The sequence below is a fragment of the Bicyclus anynana genome, chromosome 16, assembly GCF_947172395.1.
Source record: "Bicyclus anynana chromosome 16, ilBicAnyn1.1, whole genome shotgun sequence".
In the NCBI taxonomy this organism is placed as follows: domain Eukaryota; kingdom Metazoa; phylum Arthropoda; class Insecta; order Lepidoptera; family Nymphalidae; genus Bicyclus; species Bicyclus anynana.
The window spans coordinates 3,185,366-3,212,768 of record NC_069098.1 but is presented as its reverse complement, the minus strand read 5'-3'; the positions used below and the strand labels follow the sequence as shown (position 1 = coordinate 3,212,768).

At 34.3% G+C, this 27,403-nt stretch overlaps 1 protein-coding gene across 1 annotated transcript in view; it reads right to left on the bottom strand.

Moving 5' to 3' along the window:
* LOC112050474 (connectin-like) overlaps positions 1 to 13,121 on the bottom strand; it is a 36,467-nt gene extending 23,346 nt beyond the window's left edge. Inside the window, exon 1 of the mRNA XM_024088746.2 lies at positions 12,935 to 13,121. The gene's annotated coding sequence lies outside the window, so the exon portion shown is untranslated. The remainder of the gene's footprint in view (positions 1 to 12,934) is intronic.
* Between the last annotated feature and the right edge of the window lie 14,282 nt (positions 13,122 to 27,403).

The window sequence follows — 27,403 nt, the reverse complement described above, 5'->3', positions numbered from 1 at the left end:
TTGGTTCAGTACTGTATTTGTCTGTCTGTCACCGTGGAAAAAGACTGATAGACACACAAATGTATCTATTTTTACATTTCTAATATTAGTATCTATGGATTTTCTTTAGTGACTTGAGATAAAGAAACAATGGCGTCAGACGATTTATAATCAAGAAACTACCTGCAAAATATTTTACACAAAAAACCTGCTTAATATGTATTCATGAAGCCATTGAAGGCAGAGGAACGTGCTATCGAAGTTTTAACAAGTTGTGACTTGATCGAGAGCAAGTCGCGCGAACAATAATCGAGAACTTTTATGGAATTATGAGGACATGAAATCGGAAATAGGTTTTTACCCTTTCAGCTGAACTTTGGATGAATACGAATCAGATGGGGGTAAAGTTTAATAACGTTTTGATCGATTCCGTTGTTTGAATAACTTGTATAATTGGCTGTTACTTTTAACCTGGTTTTTTATATGGTGAAGCTATGATTGGTTCAAAACTTTAATAACGCCTGTGCTTGGTATTCGACCTTTGGCTCTCTAGATACGAGTACAGTACATAAAACCTTTAAAAAATTAAATGAAGTCACTTAATTTCTCATTCTCTGTTTTTAATTTGTGTAAATTTATGTTAATTAACTTTGTAACTTCTTTTTAACACTTAATTTTTAATTGTTAGTACGACCTACAGTTTATGCATGATGTAAAGTTATATGTGTTTCTATACCCTAGTTATTAAGTTTTTTAATTCTCTGTATACATGTAATTTTGTTGGTGGTCCAAATCAAAGATGTATTATGGTCCAAATAATAAATAAATAAATAGATAGACAGACCATAACAGCATAATAACATTAATAAGTGTGATTGTCTATATACGAGTAAAATAATTTCACAAAGTGCCAAATTAATATTGGTTAAGGCAATTGAAAATAATTTAGATATAATAGATAGGTATCATAACAACCCACATTCGGCTCACTGTTGAGCACGAGTCTCCTATCAGAATGGGAGGAGTTAGGCTAATAATCCACCACGATGGGGACTGGCAGACTTCACACATGTAGAAAAAATGTATGTAGGTTTCCTCAGGATGTATTTCTTTCACCATTTGAGACATGTGATATTTAATTTCTTAAAATGCACACAACTGAAAGTTTAAAGTGCATGCTCCAGACCGGATTCGAACCAACGCGCTTCAAATCGAAGGAATAGGATATATCCATTAGGCTATCACATCCCAGCGTAGGTAGGTATAGTGGAACATTATTATGAGCTAGCTTGTTACTGAACTCTTCAGGATGTTATGAAATCTGAAAGTTTTTTGATTAATATCTTGCTTAACTTGTTAACAGTTCTTTGACTTGTATTCATTTTCATTTTGTTTATTAATACTCGTATAACCATGCATATGCATAAATAATATTATTTACTGTAGCTCTCTGTTATTATTAACCGACTTCAAAAAGAAGGAGGTGGTTCGCAATTCGTCGCGTATGTTTTTTTTTATGTTCGTTACCGCATTACTTCGTCATTTATTAACGAATTTTATAAAATATTTTCTTGTTTTAAAGAGTATACTTCCAGATTGGTCACATTTAATTTTCATGAAAATCGGTTCAGTAACTTTGTTGAAAATGACGAAATATCCCGTAATGTGGCATTGCCAATCTCTGATTTAAGCCGATTAAATAATTTAAGTTCTATCTTCTTTCAGAAACGGCTTTAATTACGTCATTGGCTTTGCACCGCCTTCAAAGTGATCAGAAGGTAGCACATACGATGTTATTTTTCGCCTTTTAGTTAATTTTTGTATTTTTGTAGTCGGTTAATTTTTTTTTAATATTATATTTCGCTAAGGCTAAACTAAAAAAGTCATGTATATTAAGGAAATATACTATATACTTATATATACTTATAATAAATATAATATATACCTAATTGTAATTGCAACATCACCGGATAGTAAGGAAATAGTATTGAGATAGCAGTATGATATAGGAACAAGTTTAACTAACTTACCGCTATACTATATTGGTTTTCACGCGGTATTGTACAGGACCGTTAAATTGCTTTTCAGCTTTGCATGTCGGCATATTTTTACCAATAGGCTAGATGCCTATGGGCGAAGCCTACCCCTGGACAGAAATTCATCAGAGTTTTCTTGGTCAGCAAAAAAAACTAAAAACTCAGTATTTTCGATGGAATGGACAAAATCGTTTTGTTTGACTTTATAGGTAAAACTAGCTGACACCGCGCGGTTTCACCCGCGTGGTTCCCGAAGGAATACGGGGATAATATATAGCCTATAGCCTTCCTCGATAAATGGGCTATCTAACACTGAAAGAATTTTTCAAATAGGACTAGTATTTCCTGAAATTAGAGTTCCTGGGATTAGCGCGTTCAATCAAACAAACAAACAAACTCTTCAGCTTTATAATATTAGTATAGATATGAAACTTATCATATTATCTTTCGTAATTATACCTTTCGGTTGTCAAATATATATTTTTCTTACTCCTGCTGGCCTATTCACTAATTTGATCTTTATTAACTACCTATTAGAATAAACATCAAATCAATTGAGAAAATAATTATATCATCTGCCAGCTGCCTACTATATGATATCCACGAAGGGTAGTCAGTAGGCACTGGAAAACATTTCTTACATAGAATATCAATTTCCTATAGCACGTCAAAGTTAGTGAATTAGCCTACTGTGCCCTATATAAAAAAATATTCACTAAAAAAGGATTATCATTGACAAAGCGTTGTAAGAAATCTCGATTCAAGAAGAAACTCTATTCAAGAAAAAATCTGAAATGCGTGTATTTAAATCAAAATTGTATGGATAAATCCAGGGCATTACGTAGGTCCCTGTTGTATAAAGTCCCTCTCACAAAATCTCTTAAATATATAAAGTACTTTATCCTAAAGTAAAAGTAGTGAGCCAAGGTTTTTTGTCAGCCTATCTACAAAATTAGTCCAAGAAAGCTCTGGAAGAGTCTTTGCACCGCTGGGCCACGACCCGTTGGGATTAACGTCGCGAACGTAATAATTATTATTTAAAAATAAAATAGAGGTAACGTAATAGCCACTACAAAATATTTTTGTACAGAAATAAATACTGTTGTTTGAAACTTTTGTAAGAAAATATTGTGTGTTAATTTATCATACTATTACTACTACTAGGTGTTATATATTTTTTTCTTGAGACTTGATTTAGCACAGAAATAAGGATTAATTATTATTGAAGTCTATTAATATTAATCAAATATAGGACAAGTTTTTGCCTCCCCAAGCAATTAATTTCAAAAATATTTAATATTAATTAGTTTGTATACAACAACAATTTGTACCTACTTTTACTTTTGTAGATTGTTCAAAAGGAGATGGTCCATTTAGGGTCCCCTCTAATTGTACCCCGTATCATTAAAATTAAAAAAAATAAAAGATTAAAATCTAAATAAGTGAATAAATGTAACTAAATATAAAGAAATAAATAAAATTAAAACGCAAGTTTTTGAGTTATAACAAGATGGCGTCCTTAAAGCAACTATGACATGACAGCAAACGTCAAATCGACTACTGCATTGAAAACGTCATCAATCCGCCAATAATACACATAGTAGCACAATTAGTTGAAATGAATATTATTTCGAAAGAATTAAATTAAATTCCTAGATTTGTATAATCAAAAATAGGTAAAAAATATTATCTTTTATTTCCGCCAGGGTACAATGACTAATCCTGGGCAATTTTGAACCATCTAATTTTTGTTAAATTTCACTAATCGAATTATGTGTTCAGTGAACATTGTCAGTACCACGGATATAAGAAATAGATCGTAGCTTTATGTAGTCAACAAAGTAAAGTCTTAAACAAACGATAAACTTGACGTTTAAAAAACTTAAAATAAACGAGTTTGATTGGATATTGGTACAAAAACTTCTCCGCTTGACGCTCGGCTCGGTTAGTAAAGCGAATAACGAAAGTCGCACAATCCGTGGCCCTGCGTTCGCTCGCAAAAGCTACTTTGCACTGTTAAATAATTCCGTAACTAAAGTAGGCAGGTGCCTTGAGAGGACAATCATTGTACATTTATCATTCATGTACCAATTTGTACCTTCACTTGACCTTAGTACGTTGTGGTTGAATAGGATATTTAGATTTCTATTGTCTCCTAATTGAATATATGGCTTGGGGCGGTTGGGATCAACGTTGTTCTATTCAATAGTAGTTTATTAATACACTAGCTATGCCCCATGGATTCACCTGCAAACTTCCTGTTCCTATGGGAGTATTGGGATAAAAATTATATATTGTAACTAACTCACTCGATATGGGGCCTAGTGCTGGTCAATATGTTTGGGTAGATATTTGAGGCAAGTTAAAAAACTTTTCCACTTCTTCTATATTAGGTACTCTAACACAGAACTAGCGACACGGTTGGGGAGTAGAGCTAGAGCTAGAGAGCTAGGGAGTAGCTTTTTTCCTTGAGATTTTTTGATCCTTGAGGCAATCTTGAAATTACCTTTTAATTGAATATTTAGAGATTAGTAATAATAGTTTAAAAAACTAAAAAACACGCTTTTAGCACGCACTAAAAATTACAAATGGAGCGATTTGTCCAAAAATAATAGTTAAAAAAACTAAAAAACACTTTTAAATTTTGTCTGTGTATTTCTGATAGCAAACTCTTTCATTTGATAATATCTCATACCTATACCATGAGGGTGCATTCCAAATAATCCTCCATCTTGGACGTCTTGGATTTAAGTCACGTGACTATTTTTTTCGTATTCTTGTCAGCAAGCCCTCTTATTTGATACCCATATCCTGGAGTTGGATTTCATACAGCCAGTCCATAGTGGACTGGCTGTATGAAATCCAATAAAATATGGCAAGATGGTTCTTGGGAAGCCATATTGGATTATCATCAGAATTTAGAGCGTGTGCAAAATTTTCTCCTAATCGAAAACCGGAATTTGGGTCAAATTAAGATTACAAGATTTTCTTACATACGTAATCAGTTACAAGTGAAGCTAATAAAAACGTGTTAAAAAAGATAATAAGCTTTATTATTTTCCAGGCCTATTCGCAAAAAACTAACAAAAATATGTATTATAATATTAGTGTAAAAAAGTATCAAACACCAATATAATGTAAAGTTAAGTAAAGTTGTAGGTCATAAGAGATAAGAGATAATACTCACATATATAAAATGGCCAAAGCCCGTACTAATAAAGGAGTGACACTAATTGGACAGAGATTGTTCGAGATTGCGCCGCGACTCCTGACGAGAAATTCCTTTAAAAATATCAACCTAAAACTTTCAACTTTAGTTAAGAACAAAAATTTCAAGACCCGTCTTTAAAATTTGTTTGTAAATATTTGTAAACAACGTATTTCATAGCTAGGACCATGAATTTATTTGAAATCAAATATGAAAGAAATTAAATCAAACGCTGAAAGAAAAACATTGACAACACGATGTTTTTACGAGTTTTCCGAGGTGAAATACCTGAGAATTTCCTTAATACTAGACCAGAAATTCTAAAAAATCATAATTATTACAACCCACCAATCTGCATTGGAACAGGATGGTAACACATACTCTCTCCTATAAGCAAGAAGGAGGTTATAGAGGACCTTTTAAAATAGACTGATGATAATAAACCCTTTAGAAGTTACATTTCTTGAAATTACATTGGTTTGTAGGGCAAAAATTACGTAACAGAAAAATTACGATCTGACCTACTCAAAGTGACGAATAGCCTTTTATGCAACTAATTGACGCCGCATGGTTTTACCCGCGTGGCTCACGTTCCCGTAGGAATACGGGAGTAATATATAGCCTATAGCCTTCCTCGATGAGCTAGACACTGAAAGAATTTTTCAAATCAAACCGTAGTTCCTGAGATTAGCGCGTTCAACCATATAAACTCTTCAGCTTTATAAGCAATAAGCAACAAGGATGGAAATACTCGTACTATGTAAATAACACTAAATTGATTCCGTGTATTCCAATACCTGCGACTTATTTACGGGAATCATTTTCGATTTGTCGCTGCCTTACGTTCTTTCACTCGAACCTCAAGGCCTTTTATGGGTCTGCAGCAATTATAATTCGTATTCCACGAAAACGTAACAAATCTTTCTCCGGAAAAATCCATTTCCTTTTTTAATAATCAAAGAACTTTCCATGTTTGTAATATAATCTAATATACATTATTGTTCCGTGGTATTTCGGTTATAGATAATAAGGATCTAAGTTTGAGGATCTAGGGATCTGGGAAGTCCACTTTGTTGATTCACCCCGTGACTCGAAGAATAATGTAAGGAAGAATTTGTCGTCGAAGGATCGAAGAATAAGAAAAAGGAAATAGAGAGTGAACCTGTGTTTACACATATACTTGTTATATCTTACGTTAATGGTTAGACTCAATATGAAATTGACCGCGGTGACCAAAGTTTAGTCGGAATCAAAATTGTCTAAACCTTTTGCCAAATCGAGGTAGCGATAGTATGAACGCATAACTGGAGTTTTCTGTTCTATGTTTTTTGTACATTAAGATAACTGAACAAGCCTGGTTATTTCGTTTTAGAGGGAATTTTGTGCGTTTGTTTATTCCGCCGTTTCCGGAAAAAACTGGAATGAGCCGGAAAATTGTCTAACATTTTATAGTAAAACCGCGCCAGCAAAACGGAAATGTTTTATCGTCTTCAATAAATTCCGCGGAAGTCAGTTTATATGTTATGTGCCATGAATTCTAAGAGATTTCCTCTCTCCTCACCTTAAGAGGCGGATACACCTGAAATGTGACTTTGGAAATTGAATTTTGCCATAAAATAAGTAAAGGGAAGTGCTGAAGTTTGGATTCTAATTTATATTACGGTAATCTTGCTATTTTTAGGTGAAATTTTACGTGCTAAACGTGTGTTTAAAGGAGATTGGTTGTACTTAACTTAATTACCCTTAATCAATGAATTTCGACCAACGAAACCTGCCAATACAGTGGCGATATGAGGTCTGGCGAAGGGGTGGGGGGATTGTCCCAGGCATATGAAAGGAGACGGCGGCAAGCGTCACAATTTTCTCAATTCAGAATAAAATCCTCGCCCCATAAAACTCATAAACAAAAATTACTTTTAGTTTTATCAGAATAACGTTTGGAATTTTTATGCTCTTCATACTTTTATCTGAAAAATAGCTCGTGTTTTTGAACCGAAACGTTAATAGCACGAAAACAAGATAATTAAGTTACTACGGAGCATGTGCTAGAGGATAATCGACTTCAAAAAACCCGATTTAGCTTTGCAACGTTTTCTTGAATTTTGACAAACATTTTTTTATTCTGACAAGTTAACTCTTGACTGCGATCACGGGAAGCGGGCATACTTGGATGAGATAAAGGATTAACCAGGGTGGTAACTAGCCACGGCCGATGCCTACTGCCAGACCAGACCTAAGCCAATTTAAAAAATATAATATCCTAAACTGAACCGATCTAGGAATCAAACTCAGGACCTCTTTGTTGAGAACCAGAGCACTACCAACTGCACCAGAGAAGCCGTCAAAAAATCAACTCTAGTCTTTATAAAACGTTAAGAGTTACCGAAAGCTTTTATGGGATCAAGATATTTTCCTGAAATTATTAAAAAGGGTTTTCGTCTGTCACACCTATATCGGATGACAACGCAAAATGTGACATCATTTATTTAACGATGTAGAACCTAAGCTCAGACCGCGCCGACTTTAGGTATTGTATTTCTTAGGTATTATTTTAAACTATCTGTTGTCTGTGACTTCGCCTTTTTTTGTCACTTGGAAATGCATTTACCCATCCCTCCCAAAGACAAAGGCAGAGCTGTGCAGTCTCCGGTATGCGTGGGACTCGCTGATTGACCAGAATACTCAAAAGGCAGAGCTGTGCAGTCTCCGGTATGCGTGGGACTCGCTGATTGACCAGATTACTCAAAAGGCAGAGCTGTGCAGTCTCCGGTATGCGTGGGACTCGCTGATTGACCAGAATACTCACAAGGCAGAGTCTACGGCCGGGTATGTGAGACTCGCTGACTGAACTGAATACCCACTAAAACCCAGCGAAGCTACCTGCGTCCTATTGGGATTTACCTGTACTATACCTGTGACTTCCCCTACGGGAATTACCAGTTATATGTCTTTTATATATATCGTAGAGAGGATGAATGAATTGAGGATGGAAATCCACACCCCTTTCGGTTTCTACACGATAACGCACTAGAACGCTAAATCGCTTGGCGGTATTTGGTAACTAGCCTCCCAAACCAGCCAAAATGGCTATCCATGGTAGTAGCATGGGTTGACAAACTTACAGTTTTTAAAAAACCACCAAGTTCTGGTTATAACAATCTATACCAACATTATAAAGCTGAAGAGTTTGTATGTTTGTTTGCTTGAACGCGGTAGTCTCAGGAACTAGTAGTCCGGTTTGAAAAATTATTTTAGTGTTAGATAGCCCATTTATCGAGAAAGGCTATATTATCCCTGTATTCACACGAGAACGGGAATAACGCGGGTGAAACCGCGGAGGGTCATCTAGCCAAATTATAATTATATAGACATGACAGAGTTTTGGTCCGCTATGGGCTTATAAACGTCTAGGCTATAAATGCGCCTATTTCAAAATGAGAACACGATTTTCTGTGCGGCTGTACCCTGCCTCCACGTGTCCCTAGATACTTAATAAGGTTGCCTCATGATATCAAATGATCAACAATTTTCCACGATCCCTCCTCCCACATACGTCTGATATTGCGTTTCTTTATAATATTTGTACTGCAGGGCTTCTTTGATAACCTTTTACCATTTAATTTTATATTATAAAATGAAATTTTATTTCTAGAATAGTTTTGCTTTGCGGTCTCACTCGCCGTTTAAATTAAATAAAATAGGGTTGATCATTCCTTGTAACCCAGATAAAATCATTGGAATTAATTAATTCTTATAATTATAAAATTAGATTATATTAATATATTACTAGATATATTGTCAATAATAACAATAATAACGTGAGTCACGTGAAAAAATCGTGAGGAAACCTGCATAGTTAACTCTTTAGGTGTGCGTAATCGGTCAATCCGAATTGGGCCAACGAGGTGGCCTATTGGCCTAACCCCTCTTATTCTGAGAGGAAACTCGTGCTCAATAGTGAACCAAATATCTCTGTGATTTCAAGATAACTGTGTTTTCACAAGCTGTATTTACACGATGCTAAAAGACAAAAATCTCTACTTGTCCGGACTAGTCTTTGGAACGGCTGAACCGATTTAACCAGGACTTTCACTTTAAGATAGAGGTTGTTAAGCAACCTATAGGCTGTTTATACCATAAAACCCATCCATCCATCCCGCGGGATTTATGAAGAACTAAATTTCACGTTAACGAAGTTGCGGGCGTTTACTAGTCTTTCATAAAAAACGAAGAGATTTTATTGAATTCCCCGAGCGAGATATAACTAATTAGTCGGACTGTTCTAAAAATTTACGATTAATCACGATTGGTTCCATTCTCATTTCGTCCGACTGACCTAATTCACGGTTGGTCTAAACTTAAATTTAGTGTTATTTCGCTTGTATGAGGTAACACAAGTAGGAAATAAGGTAATAATTAAAACAATTAAAAAATCAGTCTGCCTAACCTGATCGCACCTTTGACGGCCTCCATGGCTCAGTGGTATGCGCGGTGGATTTACAAAACGGAGGTTCTGGGTTCGATCCTCAACTGGGCCGATTGAGATTTTCCTAATAGGTCCAGGTCTGGCTAGTGGGAGGACAAAATATACAACAACAAGCACTATCAACTGTGCCAGAGAGGTCGTCTTAGTATGTAAATTGATGACACTTGTTATAATAAACTTTTAATGTGAAGATTTTCCTTTCTTGCTATTAACTTATTATAAACCAAAAGATAGCAATGGGCGGGGACATAGTTCGAAGAGCCCAAGGTGCTGGAATAGCGACCCCGCACTAGAAATCGCCTCCCACCGGGTGAACTGACGACATCAAGCGAGTCGCAGGGAATTGCGTTATGAGGCGGCTCAGAATGGCGATGTTAGGAAGGCCTATGTACTGCAGTGGACATTCATCGGCTGATATGATGACGATGATGAAACCAATAGAAGAAATCCGATTTAGAAGCCCGCTGACCCATTTAAGCTTGCAGCCCTGCGCTGCCCCGCCTACGCAGACTAACCCAACAACCCACATTAACATAGCATTATGGGCTTACGCTCCAAATTCCCCTTTTTATAAGAGAGAGAGCACCCAATCCGGACCCATTCAAATAGGTTCATGATGAAAATGATAAGTGATAAAAAAAATAAACCAGAGTTTAAAGGACCAACATCGCTCCGTGATGACAGTGTGCGCTAGCCTTTATGTTATCATTCCGCTCTGGATGTTATTTGTATTGGTTATCTTTATACAGGTAAACGTTTGCTCATGAATATTTTATACTTTATACACCGTCAAAGGCCACGGCATCGAATGTTTTGATACGTACGCCACGAAACCTCTCCATTTTATTATATTCGGGGCAAGTTATTTATTTGTTCTCCACTAAGTAAACACAGACAAACTGGGTAACTTTGTATTTGACGGCAAAGGTAAATTAAATATTATCTATTCGTAATTGATTTCTAGAATTTTATGCTCGATACCATAGAACATCAAAAGCGTTAGCTTTAGCGTTTTCTATGTTAGTAAGAATTCCGTGCTCGATACAAATTTAGCTTAGTAGTAGGCTTTCACGCCTAAACCTCTAGGCCGATTTTCATAATATGTTCTACCTAATTCTTTCATCGATAGAACATAATCAGCATTACATCGTTATCAACCCATATACGGCAAACTGCTGAGCTCGAGTCTCCTCTCAGAATGAGAGGGGTTAGGCCAATGGTCCACCACGCTGGCCCAATGCGGACTTTACACACGCAGAGAATTAAGAAATTCTCTGGTTTGCAGGTTTCCTCACGATGTTTTCCTTCACCGATTGAGACTCGCGATATTTAATTTCTTAAAATGCACACAACTGAAAAGTTGGAGGTGCACACCCTCCGAAATCGTAGGCAGATGTCATATCCACTGCGCTATCACGGCATTACATAGGCTATATTTTATCTCCATGTTCCCACGAGAATGGGAATTACGCGGGTAAAACCGCGGGACGTCTGCTAGAATAATATAATTTATTAAGTTTTTGTGTGAATTGGATGCAACCTTTTGGAAGTTTCATTGAAAATGTATCTTAATCCCTTTTAGATATAACAAACCAACACATTGTAGGAATGAGGATATTTATTTTTTATGAGAGAGTTTCACGCGAGCAAAGTCGCGGCCATAAGCTAGTAAAAAGAAGACGCTTATAAATACGATATAGTAACTGTCAAACAGATACTTCAACGTTTTAATTTTACCCGCGGCGAAATGATCAAAGATTAAAATTATAATAGGCATTTTATTAAAATTCCTTCCTCAGGAAGACTTATCTAGAATTTTATATTAAAAGATTATCGTCAAGTAATTTTCTTAACGACGTTAAAATGTTATTATACCTTATACTTTGTGGGTTTTAATTATTGTACCTTTTTAATAGTCTTGAGCGAGCCTTTGTTTATATTAGTTAGCGGAAAGTATTGCTATGTAGACTATATTCAACTATTTTCATTTGCAAGAAAGTAGAGAGCTATGAGTAACCGTTACATTCAAAGTGTATAAATTTAATTTAGCTCTTATTACATTTTTATTTAGTTTTAAATACTAAAGCTATACCTCAATAGTTATCTTTACTTAATACTTATTACTTAATTAGAGGTAGAGTTTGTTTAGTTGTAGGGGGATCTACTGAACCGATTTTGAGAATTATTTTACCTATAACAAGTCACGTTATATGTGAGTGACTTAAACTAATGTTAACTCCGTATTTCCATGGAAACGGGGACTGCACGGATAAAACCACGGGGCGTCGACTAGTGATTAATACTTTAGTTTACTTAAGGAATGATAATTTTACTTCTGAACTCCTTTTTGTTTGTAAATTGTAATCTATTTATTACACTTAATATTTTAATTTATTTATTACTTATTTTGTAACAATTGTTTTAATGTCATTGAATTTTTTACTTGTTTTTATTTGTGCGCCATTAATAATAATAGTTTTTCCGTCATTTTAACTGAAGCGCCTTTTATAGATAGAGTCACTTTAGAAAATAAAAGTTTTAGAGTTAAGATGACATAGGATTAGATACGAGAGCTGCTGCATGGGAGTCAACTTGATGCAAACACCATTGTTGCTTACCGTTTTATGTTGGAAAACGGTATGCTTTCAGCTTTTATGAAATGACGTAGACGTAGCCGTCTGGCCAGCACAGCTTTAACACTGCAGGTAATAGACAAATTGTTTTAAGAGGCAAAATTATGTTAGACATGAAAGTAATTATTATCAATATCTATACCTATTTAATCTATGTTTAATTTTGTTTTCTTCTATTTACCAAAATTTTTTTTTTTAAAGCTCGGAACTTGATGTTAAATGTATAATGATGTGTCCATCTCTATATAAATTAAAAGAAAATATTAATAACGACTGTTGTAACGTATCAAAAATAGTGAAACCGACGCAACCTGAGTGCATCTACCACGGTAAATTATATAGGTGTTGTACGTACGTTTCTGTGTAATATTTTAGATTAACTTTCGTGCGAGTACACGACAACAAAAATGTAACGGACTGCATCAAATACAAGTATCCTAAAATAATTATAACTCTAAAACCAACAAGAACACCGTTAAAGCGAAAAGTTAAGCGAAAACATACACGAACTTCTGACAACACGTAAAGAACAAAAGCGAGTTTGGAAAACCCGCTCAACTTGCTTAACAGTAAGCGAAAATAATGAACTTACACGAATATCCAGCAACTTTGCGAACTCCTCTGGGCACGCACTGTACGATCACAATTAGTAAGGAAAGTTCCAAAAAAAGTTCCCAGCAAAAAGGTTTTCCGCGCGTAAGCTCTGACCGTTTTCGGGTAAAACGTCGTCCCGTTCCGCGATCGAGTTTAGCACTGGCTTTACCATTCGGGCGAATGCTCGAATTGGGAGGGAGTGGACACAATGGGGTGGATTTTGGCTTCACAGAAATTGATAGATAGTTTAAGTTTTTTTTCGAGTCCCTCCGATATGCTTTTATCAGTCGTCGGGTCCTTTTTCGGGCCTATTTGCTTGAGTGCAGGTAACTGATGAGTCATGATTCAGGGATTTATAACAGAAATGGACATCTTTCTTTACATTTTTTTTTTATCTTACTTGGAATTTTTTAATCTGGTTTCAAGTGTATTATTATGACCACTTTTGACTTATGTAACAACTTTGTGAGATTATTGTAACCCGCTAATATTACCTAATCGTGATTCTTGTGGGAGATTTACTTTACTTAAAATACCTAATTATTATTTAATTTTCGATTCGAATAACAAATTTTTATTATCTTTATAATAAAAATTTGTTATTCGAATCGCTAAAAATCGGCTTTACAGATTGTATGTACATACTTTTAGACATGTTATTTTGTGTTTCTTGTACCTACTGGTAGTGGTTTGTATAAAAAAATAATTTTGGATAATCCTAAGCCAAAGTTCAATAGTCGAAATTTTTTTATTTGTTTAATTCTTATGAGAATTAATAAATTTGATAATTTTGGATACATGGATGGATGGATGGATGGATGATTTGGATAAATAGTTAATCTGGGGGACTATAAAGTCTAAAAAAAATTAACTATTTACCTCGTTATTTGTTTTCTTAAACAAAACTAGAAGGCTTTACAGTTAGGTTATAAATTTAATATTCTAAGGCATAAATTTTAACTTTGAACTCGTCATTTATATCAAAATTATCTAGTTTAAAGGAGACTTTTACAGCAAAAAATTCTTTATTTCAGATGAGTGAAAGAACTATCAAAGTAATTAAGATGACTGGACGCTAAAAGCCGGGTCGCCCAATAAAAGGACGGAGGCGTAGGGCATGAATGGTTTGAAAAGATTCACGCTAGGTCACGGAGATACCCACGACTGGGCAGTGACTGTACGTAGATTATGCATATTCATTATCAACCCATATTCGGCTCACTGCTGAGCTCGAGTCTCATTTTAGAATAAGAGGGGTTAGGCCAATACTCCACCACGTTGGCCCAATGCGGATCGGCAGACTTCACACACGCAAAGATTCTCTGGTATGCAGGTTTCCTCACGATGTTTTCCTTCACCGTTAGATACACGTGATATTTCATTTCTTAAAATACACACAACTGAAAGGTTGGAGGTGCACATCCCGGACCGGATTCGAACCCACACCCTCCGGAATCGGAGGCAGAGATCATATCCACTGGGCTATCACGGAACTACTGGTCCGATTTTAAAAAATTCTTTCAGTGTTAGATAGCCCATTAATCGAGGAAGGCTTTAAGCTATTTTTTATCCTTACAGGAACAGGAACCACGCGGTTAAAACCGCGCGGCGACTACTAGTGCTAGATAATCTCTATATATATTAATTAGATAATCTATGTATATATTAATTATCATAAAACACATAACATAAGTAATTAAAATGTTACATTATTGGAAAAATTGCCTCAGTGAGGTGTCGGTCTTTTTCAATTTAACGACCAGTTTTACCTTCACTGCAGTCTCACCTGAAGTAACGATAGGTTCCAAGCTGATAGCGTTAACTTGGAAGAGATCCAAGTTTTATAATAAGTATACAAGCTTAGAGAAAGAACTTACTCGTACTCTGTGCGCTACAAATACAGGAACGAACAGAATCTTTTGCATTTGATTGGGTATCTCCATGATTTATGAATGTAATTTTATTTTTTGAAAATTGGCTCAATTGTTAGTTCTTATAATCTCAACAGAGAGGTAGTGGGTTCGATTTCCGGCACATGTCAAATTCGAATTTATATTTTCTAAATTGACTCTGGTGGTAGGTTTCGGCCGTGTTAGTCTGTCTGTCTGTCTGCCTTTTTTTTCATCACGGCACGGCATCACGCTGAAACCACTAAATGAATTCAAATAAAACTGTAATATGAAAAAGTCCTTAATTTTTCTAGGTTCATTTGTAAATGTAAAATGATTAGTGGACTATTTATTAGGGATACGATATAAAGCTTGCAAATATATAAATAGAAGGATGTGAAATACGGGGTTGAAAGTTGATTTTTACGCGGACGAAGTCGCGGGCTTCCGCTAGTATGAGTATATAATCACTTATAATTAAAAAATACTACTTATCTACATTACTATAATAATTATTATTTAAGTAGTTCTGCTTATTTATTATGTAGAATTATTTATGTAGGTGTATTTATATATTAATTAAGTATTTAGGTGTACTCATATTTTTTTTATTTATGTATATTTAGTATGTAATTGTATATGTAGTTTAATTTAGTATATTATTTTTAATAGTTTAATTACCATAGGTATGTTATATTGCACTATCCGCTTTCCTTTCTTTAAATATTTCATTTAAGGTTGACTGGAGGAGATCGCTTTTAGCGATAAGACCGCCTTTGGGCATCTTACTTTTCTACTTTTTTTTCTCTTACTTTTTTTGTATATTATTAGTATGCAATAAAGAATTAAAATAAATAAATAAATATATATTTGTTTAGATACTATATTTGGATATCAATTAAATTTTCTTTATTTTTCATTAATCTCCGCCGCTTCACCCCAACTTTAAGGGCATGATAAGTGTCCCGATAAGACGCCCTCAAACCCTAATGGTTATTGTTTCGAAAAATAACTTCCCTAATATATTATAACCATTGGTTGCTCACCCCTGCTCTGTATGAGTCACCTGCCTAGGCTAATGTTATTAAACAATCTGTAAAATTATGATGTTATGCTGCAGTTTTAGTGTAAAATTTATACCTAGATTATTTATTAACACTTTCTCCTTCTTTTTAAAACAATAGAGATATGCCATGTCCTGCGATGACTAAGGTCATCATCGTCTCCGATTTTATTACTAAGTAGGTATTATTTTGTGTACCTACATATGTTTTCTGTGATATTGCTAACCTATTGCTAACCTATTGCTAACTACATATGTTTCTGTGATATTGTTAACCTAGTAGCTACCTATTAGAAATAAGATTCTCCTAAAATATAAAATATGTAGTTTATTTATAGTAGGTATGTAGTCCTACCTTTTATTACAACATATAACGTATATTAACTTGTAAAATTATTCCTTTTTGAATTGAAAAGAAAAACAATAAAAATTTTTAATTTTGATCTGAAATATACAGTCATTGTATCAATAAGCCGATTACCTACTTTAATCACAATATGATGAAAATATCTATTTCAAATATTCACTGCAACATACAAATAAGTTATTTGTAATGAAAATATAGGCCCATCGGTCGCGATTGATGTCGATAATCATATATTTGGATAATGATTTTGTGAGTAAATACGTAAATGCTTCGAAATATATTGTATTTACCCATAATATCACACCTGCCGGTAATGTTGTAAGTAAAATGTAACCTACCTCCAGATATAAGACATTGGACAGCTGTAAATCGAACCCAGGACCTCTAACGACCTCTCTAGTGCAGTTAGGAATGCCTTGTTGTAAAACCAAGAAGAGGGTTTGAATTTTTAAATCAAACTGGGAAAAGAAAAGGCGCCTAGGGAGCTTTCATTGATAACTCCGACCAATCACTTTGGGAGATAACAATTCATAGTATTTATATAAAATATTTATCCATCTTTTAAGCATACCTGTTCTATTAAAAAAAATGTGCATACAATGAAAATTTAGACAGATAACAAGTTTGCATTTTAAGAAATTAAATATCAAGTGTGTTAAAAGGTGAAGTAATTGTGAGGAAATTTACGTTACGAGAATTTTCTTAAATCTCTACGTGTGTGAAATCTGCCAATCCGCATTGGGCTAGCGTGGTGGACTATCAGCCTAACCCCTCTCATTCTGAGAGGAGACACGTGCTCAACAGTGAGCCGAATATGGGAGAAATATTTTATACCAACTCAAATAATACATTGGTCTTGTCGTGGCCACTTGAATTGGTAACAATTGATACCCACGCGATCCACTTCCTTATTAAAACTACTCGTAACTGCGAGTGGATCGTAGTTCAACTTTGTGGAGTTACTTCTACTAGAAACTCATTTCCATATAACTAAAGGATGGTTGTGTAATGTTTTTGTTGTCCATACAAAGTTTTGCCCAGTACCGGCCTGAGGCATTTCATAATCTAGCCTGTGGGAATGGATATACCGCCATTCGTCGGTTGCCAGAGCCTCGTCGGTCCATCTGCAGGGTGTACCACGAGCAGGGAGACAGACTGGTACTACCTCGCCCTTACACTCCTTACACCACTGACGACATCAAACGAGTCGCAGGGATTCTCTGGATGCAGGCGGCTCAGTATCGTGATGTTTGGAAGTCCCTACAAAAGGCCTATATGATGATGATGAAAGGATGGTTAGTATAAATTGTAATGTAGTAAAAAATAAACAACTCCCACCTATCCGAAATTATTTAAATGAGGTACTTAATTTGTTCAAATTATAAATAGGACGGCGATAATAATTTTGAATAAAACCTTAAATTGAACCAAATAGGCCTCTTAACTGTTTTTTTGTATAATCTGTTTATTTCCAGTTGTTATACTATATATATACTTTTGCATTTATATATAGTTTCTACAAATAACAACATCTAAAATCGTTATATAATCTCTTGATGGTATGTATTACATGAACACTTAAAATTCAATACCTACTTAGCTGAAAAAAATAACCATAAAACTTACACGTAACGGTCTCTTGAAAACTTAAGAGGGTCTCAATTGTGAACACCCCGTCTTCTACAAACAAAGACCATAATAAACACTTAAGTCAAAATATGAATTTTGAAACAACGACTTAGAGTCCTCACACACTAGCGTTTTCTAGGATAGATTTAAGTTAGAAAATATATGAGTATGCTCACTGCACACTAGGAAAAAAGCATTTGATTGCAAATAACCTTAAATGGTATTTCTTTAAAGAGCTTATGGCCAATATTTTCTAACCAGAATTTATTTTTTTCAGTACCGTGAGAATGTAATAAACAAACTAACTTTTAGGAATTACTTGTAAAATTAGTTTAAATTTTAATCTATACTAATATTAAAAAGCTGAAGAGTTTGTTTGTTTGTTTGATTGAACGCGCTAATCTCAGGAATTACTGGTCCAATTTGAAAAAGTAAGTTCTTTCAGTGTAAGTTAGCCTTTTTATCGAGGAAGGAAGGAAATATATTATTCCCGCATTCCTACGAAAACGGGAACCATGCAGGTAAAACCACGCAGCATCAGCTAGTTTTACTATAAAACGCAGAATCAAGCAGCCATGTTCATCTTGCATAGATCGAGTTAAAATCTAAGCTACAGTTCTATAAAACAGTTACCCTTAATGCTAAGTGATGTAACTTTTCTAGCTTACATGATATTTAGATCACGTCATAAGAAAAAAATTATCATCGCATTGCATGATGGCACGCATCGCTTTATGCATGAAATATGTGGGATCGGTGAACGCGTTAGCAGCACTTAGATAAGCCAAATAAAACATCCTTGTAGTTAAGAATTACAAGTTAGTAGTTGTAATCTATACCACTATATTTCCTTATTTATTTACAAAAAGGTAAAGTTTGTTAGGTTGTAGGAGATCATCTCTGGATCTACAAAACCGAATTTAAAAATTCTTTTACCAATAAAAAGCTACATTACTTACTAGTATCAAATGCTACGTTTTATCTCCGTATTCACTCGGAAATAGAAAATACAGGGTAAAATCTTAGATAACTTTAGTACATATCAGGTAGAGAAGCGAATACGTACTCGTAATATACGGTATATTAAGTTAAGCATAAATTACTACGCTTAACATTGGCTATGTGGGCGTTTGCGTTTTTTAAAACGCTAGTGTATAGGTTCTCAATCTCAAGTACACAGCAATAAAACAAGAACACACTTAGTGTTTCTTTGCAAAGTAATAAAAACTCTCCAAATCGCATAAGACAAAGCTCTGTATAGCAGAACTTGAGCTATTGTTGAAACTGGGAGCTCCCAGGTAAAATCTTTTTATTACCCTCATTGTATGAGATAGTAAAATTATATCTCAGCGCCTTTAGACGGTATTATTATAAGGTTTTATGGTTCTATTTAATAAGATTGTTTCTTTTTTTTTGGAACCACAACTTTTGAAGCTCAGGGGTGCAATAAAACGAATTGTATTTATAATTTAATGTAGCACTTTAGGAGGATTTCTTAATACCTATCTAATTAAATAGGTGTTGTTTACTAAATTCTGTTACTGTTATTCAAATCAAATCAAATCAAATCAAAAATCATTTATTTCAAGTAGGCTCAGTTTACAAGCACTTTTTGACTATTTGTAAAGATTCTACCACCGGTTCGGAAGGCAGGTTCTGCTGAGAAGATACCGGCAAGAAACTCAACAGTTGCTCTTTTGAAAAAGTCATACAGTATTATAATTTACAGTTGATAACAATTACAATTTCTTATAGTTTTATTTCCTGTGTGAAGGTGGTAGCTGATCCAATGGCCTCCAAGCGCTTTTATCTTTAAGGAACTCATCAATGTTGTAGTAACCTCGACTAAGTAAATGTTTTTAACACATTGCTTAAAGCTATGCATTGGCAGGTCCATCACAATTTTGGGGATCTTGTTATAGAAAAGTACACCCAAACCTACATTCAATTAATTCTATGTAACAAAACCCGTTTTTAATTAATTAATCAACCAATAATATCAATAAATTACTATTATAACAAAATATGTCTTGACAATACTATAATATACTATGGTACCTACCTACATCACTCTAATATTATAAAGACAAAAGTATGTGTATAATTGCGTAAGTGGGTGTGTGTGTTTGTTCCTCCTTTAAGCTGCGACTACTAAGGCGCTGATTTTGCTGAAATTTTAAATGGAAATAGATTTTACTCTGTATTAACACATGGGCTACTAAGGAAAAATACATGGGTCCCGCGAGATTTGTGAAAAACTGAATTCGACGCAGACATAGTCGCGGGCGTCCGCTAGTACAATTAAGTAGGTACGATTTCAATAAATATAAAAAAATAACATCTAAATTAAAAAATATGGACATCCAAAGCTTTTTTAAAAACATTGCTATTTTTTTATATTAACCCGAAAGTAAAATGTTTCTGACATTTTTATTTACGAGTGTCTGTTACGAAAATAATAATTTAACCGAAATATTATCTGCGAAACAAAAATAGTTGTGTGTGGCTGACGTGTCTAACAATAACATAACTACGAAGCTGATTTAATAACTCTCTTTACAATAGACCAAATATAGTAAACAGCCTACAGCGTGTATTCTATTCAATGCAAAAACGCAGACTTAAGAAAATGATAGAGATTCGGACCTCTGTCGGTTTATTAAGTCTTTGGTTTGGGTTTGCAATATCTATTATTATGTACTTGTTATTAATAATTTACAGGTTATTAGGTTTTTTATAATTTAAGTTAGGTAAAACTGTTCATGAGCCGTGACAGCCCAGTGGATAAACCTCTGCCTCCGATTCCGGAGGTTGTGGGTTCAAATCCGGTCCGAAACATGCATCTCCAACTTTTCAGTTGTGTGCATTTAAAGAAATTAAACCGTGTCCCAAACGGTGAAGGAAAAACATCGTGAGGAAACCTGTATACCAGAGAATCTTATTAATTCTCTGCGTGTGTGAAGTCTGCCAATGCACATTGGGCCAGCGTGGTGGACTTTTAGCCTAACCCCTCTATTTCTGAGAGGAGACTCGAGCTCGGCAGTGAGCCGAATATGGGTTGATGATGATGAAAACTGTTCAAGTGGCCAATGTATTAAATGACGTTCTGTTATTTGTAGAATATTTGTTATTGTTTCTTAAGGGGTTATAAAAATATAATATTTTTGCTGTTTTAAAGCTGTCTATCTTTTTACTATAATCCGAGTGCGAAATATGAATCCTCATTGTTGAAGAAGCTATAAAAAAATCAAAATACGTGTTATATTAGAAATCCCCGCGCACCCTTGTTATGAAATTATGGTAATGGTACCATATTGTATCCTCTATAATTATGGTTTCTTATTACATAAGAAATAAGATTCAAATTCGCGTGAAATATTAAATGCAATGGGAGAATAGGGGTGTTCGGGTTCCCTTTGATATAAAGAGATTATTAGAAATAAGTTGTTTATTACTATGGCAGTCACTGGTGCAATATTTGGTTCCGTAAAGTTTATTTACTTAAACTGTCAAGTTCTTTTACGTACAAACTTTTATATTGTTTTTTTTTTCATTTTGCAAAACATAGCACATTTCACTGAGCTTCTTCATTTTTAAATTAAAAAGGATAATGATTGGATACGAATTTTCGTCACCGATTTCGTCACATTCGAGTATATTTTTACTAAAAAAACTGGTTAAAATTGTGTTGTTTATCTTGCGCTTAAAAAAGTTACACAGAGACATAATTATTTTTGGATTATATTTGTATTCATCTATACTAATATTATAAAGCTGAAGAGTTTGTTTGATTGATCGCGCATGAACTACTGGTCCGATTTGAAAAATTCTTTCAGTGTTAGATAGCCCATTTATCGTGGAAGGCAAATATTATCCCTGTATTTTTGGGAACGGGAACCACGCGGTTGAATCCGCGCGGAGTCAGCTAGTTTGTGAATAAAAATCAGCATTACATTATTATTAACATCATCATTATTATCATTTATCTACTTACCACAATTTATGAGTAACAACGAAGATTATCAGAATAGAAATAATTTTATCGTTCACGCAAAGCTCATAATCCAAATATTTTATGATTTTTTCACAGGTAGATGAGGCTAAGAATATTTTCTATTTAAATAAATTTTCAAAATATGTATAAAAATAAATAAAACTAGAATTTCTTAAGTCCGTCCAGTTTATTTTATCAATCGATGCAGGATGCCTTGAAAAGTTAGCGTAACAGATCATTTATTAACATTGGCTATGGTACGATGAGATGAGAGCCGTGATAGCCCAGAGGATATGACATCTGCCTCCAATTCCGGACTGTGTGGGTTCGAATCCGGTCCGGGGCATGCACCTCCAACTTATGTGCATTTTAAGAAATTTAACATCACGTGTCTCAAACGGTGAAGGAAAAACATCGTGAGGAAACCTACATACCAGAGATTCTTTAAAATTCTCTGCGTGTGTGAAGTCTGCCAATCCGCATTGGGCCAGCGTGGTCGAATATTGGCCTAACCCCTGTCATTCTGAGAGGAGACTCGAGCTCAGAAGTGAGCCGAATATGGGTTGATAAATGAATGAATGAAATGACTATGGAAACTTGGTCGTAAATATTTCACTGAGGGACTCTGAAAATGGTCTCACACTGATTGTCGAACGCGTGTCGCTGAGTAAACTTTATTAAAAGTATGAATTATGGGTAATAAAGAATTGTTGTGTGTTTCTAATGTTATTTCTACGTATCAACTTTTAGGAAAAAAGTTCTGTTTCACTTTGGTCACATAGGTATCTTTAGGTATTTTTCGTTAAAGTTACAAGCAACACGTTCTTAGTGACAAGAATTTACTTTCATTTAGTACGAGTTTTCTCTCAGAATGAGATGTGCAAGGCTAGGTTAGACATTACGCTGGCCCAATGCGGATTAGCAGATTTCACACACGTAGAGAATTAAGAAAAATCTCAGTTATGGAGGTTTCCTCACGACGTTTACCTTCATCGTTTGAGACACGTGATATTTAATTTTTTTTAAATGCACTAAATGAAAAGTTAGAGGGGCATGCCCAGTACCGGATTCGAGCCTACGCACTCCGAATTGAAGGTAAAGGTATATCCACTAGGCTACTAAACTTCAGTTAATACTAGGCAAATAATATCCACTGTACTAAACTTCAGTTTTTACTTAACTGCGTTTTTTTTTCTCTATTGTAAAGTACTAATTTGGTACTTCATAAAATTACGATCTAGCCTATTTATGTGACTAATTAGTAATTTAACTTTAACCTAAACTTATAATATATTATTATTATACTAAGATAATGTCCAATTTCCAACTGCGTTTTATTAGGACTTTTTGTTTGACTATACGTCATTCACATTTAGATGCTTTATTGTAGAATATATTTTAATATAAATATGCAAAATGATATTGATTGTTAATTGTTTATAAATAGGTTTTAATAATATGTTCTTACATACTTACAATAAAACGTTACACTATATCAAAAATTCCGTTAATTTCCGCGAAATACCAAACCCAATTGTGTTAGCTGGGGCCATTTTCTGGGTTATGCCACACATTGCAGGGTATTGTCCTGGATAACTTGTGAGATATTGTGATGTATGGCATAATTTCGAAATAAACGCATTTTTCTTTCAAATAATATAAGATTACATTTAACTAACAATTAAATAGTTTTAGAACTACGTCTAAAAAACATTGAAAGAAACTTTGAGCCCTTTTTTATGTCGGTGAAAAATGCACACAATTTTTATATTCAATGGATAAAGTATTGAAGGTTTTTCAACGAACCCGTGGTCAATAGTAGAAGACGAAGTCAGTGATTTCGCTATTCACGTAATGAATTCGTTAGTCTTTTCACACCACCGCTTTCAGTTCAAGCGAAGAGCTTTTATGGCTTATGGAGATAATATTCAACGTACTTTTAGAAAGGTTGCATGGTTTTATACCTACTCCTGGATATACGTATCTATTTATTATATACTAGTTAACTTTGTACTTGTACTTGGTGTAATTTCTCATTATAATTATATATTTGACAACTTTTTTAGAAGATATTAATGGGTATAGTATTCTTACTATACTAACAAAAGATTATAAGGTATAAAAGTAAATAAAGACATTCGGTCTGTATTACCTATCTATGTGCAGAAAAAGATACTTTTCTCATCACGATATTTTTACAATGAGACACAAAAACGAGATATTTCAATATGGTACCTAGGGTATAATAAATCAGTTTTGTATGATGAAATAATACACAGGTATTTATTTTGTGACTGCAAACTTTGTCTATATAGACGATTCCACAAAAATGTTAATGAAATGTGTATTTTTATTAAACCGAAACCAATGTAAATACAACGCAGTGTTTAACCATAAAAAATTATATGGAAATTATTAAAAAATATCCATCATAGAAATCAAACAAACCTGAGCCAAACTGAACTTTTTACATTTATTTCGGCATCAACCTATATTTGGCTCACTGCTGAGCTCGAGTCTCCTCTCAGAATGAGAGGGATTAGGCCAATAGTCCACCTCGCTGGCCCATTGCGGATTGGCAAAGTTCACACACGCAGAGAATTAAGACAATTCTCTGGTATGCGGATTTCCTTACGATGTTTTCCTTCACCGTTAGAGACACGTGATATTTAATTTCTTAAAATGCACACAACTGATAAGTTGGAGGTGCATGCCCCGGACCGAATTCAAACCCACACCCTACGTAATCGGAGGCAGAGATCATATCCACTGGGCTATCACAGCTCTCTTACATTTATTTATTTATATGTATTTTTATTTAAATGCATTTTTAGTGACAGAGTAACACACTAAATCGATTTGAAACGTTTGATTTAAAATCAAAATCTTAGTTTATAAGGTACACTAGCTGACGCCGCGCGGTTTTACCCGCGTGATTCCCGTTCCCGTAGGATTACGGGGATAATATATAGCCTATAGCCTTGCTCGATAAATAGGCTATCTAACATAAAAACATTCTTTAAGCTTGGATATCTAACTAAAGAGTAAAGTAAAAACTAGTGATTCTGTAATAACGAATACAACTGTCACGAAACCAGCATACCATACAATTCCATAATGTAATCTTTTCAACATCTGCGTCATTTATTCCATTTCGATTGTCAAGATCGATCACGTATCAGATTACATCCCTCGATACTATTGTACGATACCATCAGCTCGGTGTGGCCGAGCCCTTATTGTAAGGCTTTTGTACCATTTTTGTACTATGGTATTTGTAACATAATGGTGATTTAGTAATGTCAAGATTGTATTGTTGACTTAAAATTTTATTTATTTAAAAATATTTAATTCGTTTAAGATTTTGTTGTGTTTAGAAAAACAATTTTTTACCAATTGTTATATCAATAGTTTTTTAAATATATATACATTTAATTCTACATAGAACACTTAAAATTGTGAATCGTAATATTTTTTTTAATATCTTTAAAGTTTATTTCTATTTCAGATTTTTAATGATGTAGATTGAAATCGGGTTGAATAATAAAAAATCTTTTGAACAATTTTATGGCCGCCTGGTGACATGTGAAGGTCCGTTGCAAACAGGTTTTGTTAAGCACTTATAAATGAGGGTAAAATATAAATAATATCTGTTATATTAATATAATTGAAGCGGTGTAGTGTCGCAGGTCACAAAGCCCTTTGAAGTGAACGAAACTTATGATTATTCCACAGAACGAACTCATTTTAATCGATACCAAAAAGTTACTCACGTGCAAAACGGGGATGCATTATTACATGCCCTTATATCGCGCGGTACAATGTACAAGCGGTAGCGTTTTCAAGGCTTGGTCGAATAACATAAAACCACATCGATTTTTTTTTGTTCTTTAATTTTTTTATTGAAAACTATGTCAATTAAACGATACATATGAGTACCTACCTACATAATTATATTTCCATTCGTATTTACACGGCTCCCGCCAATGTTTTTTGCTTAAAATTTTTTTTCTTTAAGTGATTGTCAGACTTATATATTAATAAAAGTTGTCTTCTGATTCGTCTTAGTTGTAGGTATAGTCAATTATATTTACATATGTAATTAACTGTGCTTATGTAACTGCATATAATAAATGGTTGTCCCTGTAGGTTCTTTATTTTTTCATTAAGTTTTACACATACGGATTTTATATTTTTTTAATTATTGGCAACATATCGGCTCATATGGACAAAACTTTGATGCTTGTAAGCTTAAAATAAAGGTCTGCTACATAAATTAGTTGCTACCCGTGACCTTTTCCGCGTGGAATATAAAAACTAAAAGCAGCCAAAGTTACTCTTCATGACATTAGTTATCTATCAGTATCTTCAAAATCGGTCCAACCGTTTCAGAGATTAGTCGAAATAAACAGACAGACAAAATTGTTTTTTTATTAGCTTTAAACATTCATTATGCATTAAGTAAAAAACAGTTAATTTAAAATTACATAATATGGATTTAATTTTATTTATTTCTATTATAATTCCTACATATATTTTAAATAATTTTTATTCATTGAATACAAATATTTTATTTGCAAAAAAGGAATGAATTTCTTGATTTCAAAACATTGACTTCAAAAATCGCTTTCACTTGTAAATTAATCTAAGACCATTGATCGCGAGTCATTCGCTCGGAAGGAGAGATTCCTTTGTGAAGTCCTACACAACCGCCCTTCTCTAAACTTATAATAATAATGGAATTCCCCCGGATTAATCGTGTTATTTTTGTTAGAGCGCTTTTTAAAACCACTGAAACGTTATTAATTTGTTGTTACAATATCTCTGGGACGCGTTTAAGATGATCTTTCGGATTTGTTTTTATTGAAAACTACGGGTCGAAAGGCCAGGGTTTTTTTAATCAGACGCAACGGTACGAAATCTGTTATTTTAAAATGTTTATTGTTTAAGCATCTGTTCTTTTTCGAGCACAATTTTTTTCAAGAAATCTTGGAAATATAAAGGAAAATGTTGATTATTAGATTAAGGTTTGAACTAAACGGTGTTGAACACGGGAGATGATTAAATAAATAAAGTAAGGACTCAGACGAAAAAACATCATGAGGAACCCTGCACGCCAGAGAATTTCTTAATTCTCTGCGTGTTTGAAGTCTGCCAATCCACATTGGGTCAGCGTGGTGGACTATTGGCCTAACCATTCTTATTCTGAGAGGCGACTCGAGCTCAGCAGTGAGCGTGAACTCGAGCGTTATGGGTTGATAACGACGACGAAGGACTCAGTACCGAAACGAAATATAATATTTGTTCAAAGAGGTACTCAAGTAGATCGGTTTTTTTATTCAATGTTGTTTTTGAAGCGTAGTTTATAGTTTTACCGAATAAAAATAATTTTCTTTCTTTCTTATACTCACTTTCACATTTTTATACTATCAGTATGGAAACGTTTGACTCGGCACAACTGAATGAAGACGAGGCACTCGGTGACTCGACGAAAGCCGATTTGAAGTCGCCGGAGGCGGAGGCAC